The sequence below is a fragment of the Suricata suricatta genome, chromosome 3 (assembly GCF_006229205.1).
Source record: "Suricata suricatta isolate VVHF042 chromosome 3, meerkat_22Aug2017_6uvM2_HiC, whole genome shotgun sequence".
In the NCBI taxonomy this organism is placed as follows: domain Eukaryota; kingdom Metazoa; phylum Chordata; class Mammalia; order Carnivora; family Herpestidae; genus Suricata; species Suricata suricatta.
In genome coordinates, this window is record NC_043702.1 from 62,799,911 (window position 1) to 62,805,416 (window position 5,506).

The 5,506-nt window shown below is 37.9% G+C and overlaps 1 long non-coding RNA gene across 1 annotated transcript in view; it reads left to right on the top strand.

The window, feature by feature from the left end:
• The first annotated feature begins 1,490 nt into the window (after positions 1 to 1,490).
• LOC115287752 overlaps positions 1,491 to 5,506 on the top strand; it is a 34,881-nt gene continuing 30,865 nt past the window's right edge. Inside the window, exons 1-2 of the long non-coding RNA XR_003906628.1 lie at positions 1,491 to 1,564; positions 3,320 to 3,376. This is a non-coding gene — a long non-coding RNA (uncharacterized LOC115287752). The remainder of the gene's footprint in view (positions 1,565 to 3,319; positions 3,377 to 5,506) is intronic.

The window sequence follows — 5,506 nt, forward strand, 5'->3', positions numbered from 1 at the left end:
ATGACCTGAGCTAAAGCCATATGCTCAACCAACTGAGCCACCCAGGCACCCCTGTATTTCCCTTATTTTCAACATCCTGCATTAGTGTAGTACATTTGTAACAATTGATGAAACAATATTGAGGCATTATTGTTAATGAAAGTCCATGATTTACATTAGGATTCACTCCTGGTACTGTACATTCTATGGGTTATGACAAATATATGATGACATTAACCACCATTACAGAATCATACAGAATAACAGTTCTGCTGCCCTAAAAAAATCCCCTGTCCTCTACTTATTTATCTCTTTTGAATGTATTTTTAAAAATTGAGAGAGACATATTACAAATGGAAAAAGATACATTCTCTCCCCGAAGGAGAAAAAAGAGATGGGCAGGAAGACAGCACAGATGAAAGAGGCAGGGGAAGTAGTCCCAGGGATCATTCCCTGCTGAGAGGCTGCAAATTGCAAAGTATCTAATGTCCTTTTTCCCCTTTTCCTGACAAAATGGAAAATTGAGGGTTAAATTACTGAATGTTACTCACACAATACTGACAAGGCAAAACTCAAGTACAGAATTTGTTAGTCCTCTTAGGAACTACACCATCAGGAAAACTGGGACACAGAGATCATTTTTAAATGAACAATTAACATTTTAGAAGCCTAACCTCACCAGGGTGTACTGCTGGAATATAATAATATTTTACAGAGAAATAAATTAGATAAATTGTCTTCAACAGATTGTTCTATAATAGAGGGCACCAGAGCCTGCATCTTACTCCCTGAAACTCTAGCTTAGGTCACTTTCAAAGACCAGAATATGAAACTAGACAGAATCAGATTTAAGTGCATGACTTATGGCTTTGTGGGATGTTTGGGGAGGTTCTGGACTTTCCAACATATTTCCTTCCTTGGCTTGCCACATTGCTATCATACAATCTGAGAGGCAAATGGCTTTCAACTGATTTGGAAATGTTTAGTGTTAATGTAGTTGCCTCTCCACGTGCACTTCAGTATCACTCAGTTTGTTCCATCATTTATTAGCTGAGGTCAATGACAGAATAGGAGATTGGAGAAAAGGGAAGAAGGCCTTAAACAACAAAATTTTAGGACACTGGGAATTTCTGAGATGACTGTGTTGGAAGAAAGATCAGAAAGAAAAAAGAAGGTAAGATAGGTATATTTGTCAACAATCTTCCAGTGCATCCACTCATTAGCATTCATCTCTGTTTCTATTCCAACAAAATCTCCCTCCAAAGGTATCACATATTTAAGGAAAAGTAGAAAAAAGCATGAAGAACTGATAGAGCAGGCTATAACTAAAAGGTATTTGTAGCAGATACTGACCATGACTTGCCCACACCTTGCTGATCTTTCAATGTAGTTGACAACGGTCAGTATCTTCATCTGTACACGAGGGTTTTTTTCCTTCCTGAAATTGAAAATATCAAGAAATTAATACTCTTCTTCCTCCTCCCTAGCATTCAAATGATGATTGCCTGGCTCCTTGGACAGGATAATTTTGAGGCCACATTTCCCAGGATTTTCTGATGAGTTTAAGCTCCTCTAGCCCTCTACGGTAGGTGGCTCAATAGAATGCCCTTTATCCACTGCCTTCCCTTCACTGGACCACTTCCACCACTAAGCATTTACATGTGTTTCCCAAAAAGGTTATTGTTCACTCCTATCTCTCTCTCTCTCTCTCTCTCTCTCTCTCTCTCTCTCTCTCTCTCTCCCCTCTCTCTCTCTCTCTCTCTCTCTCTCTCTCTCTCTCTCTCTCTCTCTCTCTCCAAATCTGTCCCTGGAAGAGAAGTCAAAGAGTAAACAAAGAATAACTTATTGTATTACTAATATCTGGGAAGTAATTATAGATAATTTTTCTTTACTTGGAAGATCTATTTATAATGGTTACCTTCTTCCAAGAACATGGAACCTAGACTTCAGTTAGATTCAACAGACATTTTAGGAGTAGTTAGTATATGGTAGACATTTTGTTGGCTCATTAGCATGTTATATTTTTCTCATAGCCTAATTACAGTCTAATTTCATTAACTATGATTTTCATCCATTAAATCCACAAACTTTGTTTTTCTAAGTTTCAACAGCCATGAGACAAATGACATCACAATAACAACCAGTAGAATATTTTTTTGGTTATGCCCAGATTATTGGGTAGACTTCCAAATCTCATCTTGAAAATCTCTATACCAAAGCAAAATTATAGGGGGAAAAGCATCTTGATTGTTTTAACAGAGTCCTCTTCTTATCATGTAGCATAGGCCATTTACATTCTCCTCTACTCTAGCTCTGCTTCCTGAAACATCTGTTCGAAACATCTATTGTCCATGTTATTAACTGAAGTCGAAGTTGCATACTTCTGTTACCATGCAAGAGTAATGCTCCAAAAGTAACAGAATACTTGGCTCACAATAGCTGAAACACTAAAGACAATGAATCAGGTCATATAACAAAAAGTTTGGAAGTCAATAATTTCAGAACTTATACAGTAGCTTGATGTTATTTTTTTCCTGCTCTGTCCAACTCAGTGTGTTGAAATACTGTTCCTCTTAGTTACAAAATGATGCTAGAGTACCTAATGTTACAACATTCTAAGTGGTAAGGAAAGGAGGAAAGCACTCAAACAAAAAGGTGCTTTTCCTTGGTTTATTAGAAAAATTTTTGCATAATACAGAATTCTCTTTATGTCACATGGACTAATGGATCATGTGGCCACATTAATTACTTGCTAACAAAGTACACTGACTGACTTCAGCCATTCATGACTTATCTTCTCAACTTGGAGAGAGCTCCAATAAGAAACAAAATAAAAAAAAGGCATTCTGCTAACAATTATAATGAAGGGATGGTTGGTAGACATAATGAATGGTGTCTGTCTGTCATGCTACAGTGCCTAGTAATACCCACCAAAGTGCTTCTCTGCAAAAAGCCAGGATATGGTCTTGGTTAATGAGAATTCCTTTTTTTACTTTTTAAACCACTTTACTGAGGTATGATTGACACAAAATGCTGTACATATTTAATGTATACAACTTAGCGAGTTTGGAGAAAAGTATACCTCCATGAAACCATCAAAACAATCTATGCCATAAACATACCCAGTACCTCCAAAAATTTCCTCCTGCCCTATTTATTATTACTGTTATAAGAACATGTACCATAATATTTATGCAAAAAATTAGCAAATTTTTAAGTAGCCAGTACAGTATTATTATTTATAGTCTCTATGCTATGCAAATATTTGGAACGTATGCATCTTGTATAACTGAAGCTTTGTATCCTTTGATCAATAACTTTCATCTTACCCTCCCCTCAGCTCCTGGCAATCACCATTCTATTCTCTGCTTCTATGAGTCTGCTTTAGCTTCATCATGTGAGTGGTATCACATAGGATTTGTCATTTACTCTTGGATTGCTCTTTTTATGCATTGGAAAGCTGTGCACCCCTTAATTTATAATGTTTTACAGATTTTTTGTGGGGATAATTACTTTGTAGTCCTCTTCCCTTATTAAACAGAGTTGTCTATGTTGATGACTTGAAGGATTGAGAATGATAAGCTCTGTATTATGATCCTCCTTGTTATCAGTATGGAAATGCTGTTACTGCACCAAGCCTATATGTTTACTCCTTTTACACTTTGGATTTCTTTCTTTCTCATAACTCTCACCAATATTATATGAAACAGACCACTGGTGATACCACAGTCTCCACAGAAATATCTGGGGTTTCTTTGCTTTGTTTTTTTTAAAATATAGTTTATTGTCAAGTTGGCTTCCATATAACACCCAGTGCTCATCCCAACAAGTGCCCTCCTCTATGCCCATCACCCATTTTCCCCTCTCCCACACTCCCCATCAAATCTCAGTTTTTTCTCAGTATTTAAGAGTCTCTTGTGGTTTGCCTCCCTCCCTTTCCTTAACTATTTTTCCCTTTCCACTCCCGTATGGTCCTCTGTTAAGTTTCTCCTCTTCTACATATGAGTGAAAACATATGGTATCTGTCCTTCTCTGCCTGACTTATTACACTCAGCATAATACCCTCAAGTCCCATCCACATTGCTACAAATGGCCAGATCTCACTATTTCTCATTGTTATGTAGTATTCCATTGTATATATAAACTACATCTTTTTAAAATTTTTTTAACATTTACTTATTTGTGTGAGACAGAGAGAGACAGCGTTGAGCACGGGAGGGTCAGAGAGAGAGAGGGAGACACAGAATCCAAAGCAGGCTCCAGGCTCTGAGCTCGCCGTCAGCGCAGAGTCCGGAGTGGGGCTCGAACCCATGAGCTGTGAGATCATGACCTGAGCCAAAGCCAGACGCTTAACTGACTGGGCCACCCAGGCGCCCCTAAACTACATCTTCTTGATCCATTCATCGGTTGATGGACATTTAGGCCCTTCCCATGATTTGGCAATTGTTAAAAGTGCTGTTATCAACGTTGGAATACATGTACCCCTATGCATCAGCACTTCTGTATCCCTTGGGTAAATTCCTAGCAGTGGTATTGCTGGGTCATAAGGGAGTTCTATTGATAATTCTTTGAGGAAACTCCACACTCTTTTCCAGAGAGGCTGCACTAGTCTACAGTTACTTCATGTATGTAGTTGTGATATTACAATAGGATAAAACATTCACACTTGAAGCCATCACTATAGTCAATATACCTCTCTATTACAGACCTTGGCTATCTGGGTCTTTCCTCCTTTTAGACTGCATATTCCTTGGGGCAAGGAAGAATGAATTATTTACCGTGGGATGTTCCAAGCACTATGCAAGTCTTGCACAAGTCGGATCTCAGTAAAATAGTTTTTGAATAGATGAGTAAACATGGATCATTCATTTTTCCACCTACATTTTGTTTCTTGTTTTCTTCCTAAAGCATTAGAGATAATTTCTGATCCCTTCCCAGTTTTATTTATTTATTTTTTTAGTGTCTAGTTATTTTTGAGAAGGATAGAGAGAGAGAAAGGGGGGGAGAGACAGACAGACAGACAGACAGACAGAGACAGAGAGACAGAGATGCCAGAAGAGAGGGAGACACAGAATCCAAAGCAGGCTCCAGGCTCTGAGCTGACAGCACAGAGCCCAACTTGGGGCTCGAATCCACCAACTGTGAGATCATGACCTGAGCCTAAGTGGGGCACTTAAATGACTGAGCCACCCAGGCACCTTTCACTTCCCAGTTTTATGTGTTCATACTCTAATATTTATCCCAGACAGATTTCGGAGAAAATTACGTTGCAACTAAATCTGTAACCTATTTGAGTAAAAGTAGGATAAGAAGAGGAAAGGATAAAATGAAGAAAGGAAAACTTCCCTGAACCTCTCACATCTTGTTCTTTATATGGCTCTAGAGAAATTAAGCTCATGGAAGAGTAGAAACATGGAACTTTCACTCCCTCAGATTCATTATTCTGTTTTGTGTGTCCTTTTCTAGAGCAATGTTCATTTCATATATATATATATATATATATATATATATATATATATATATATAT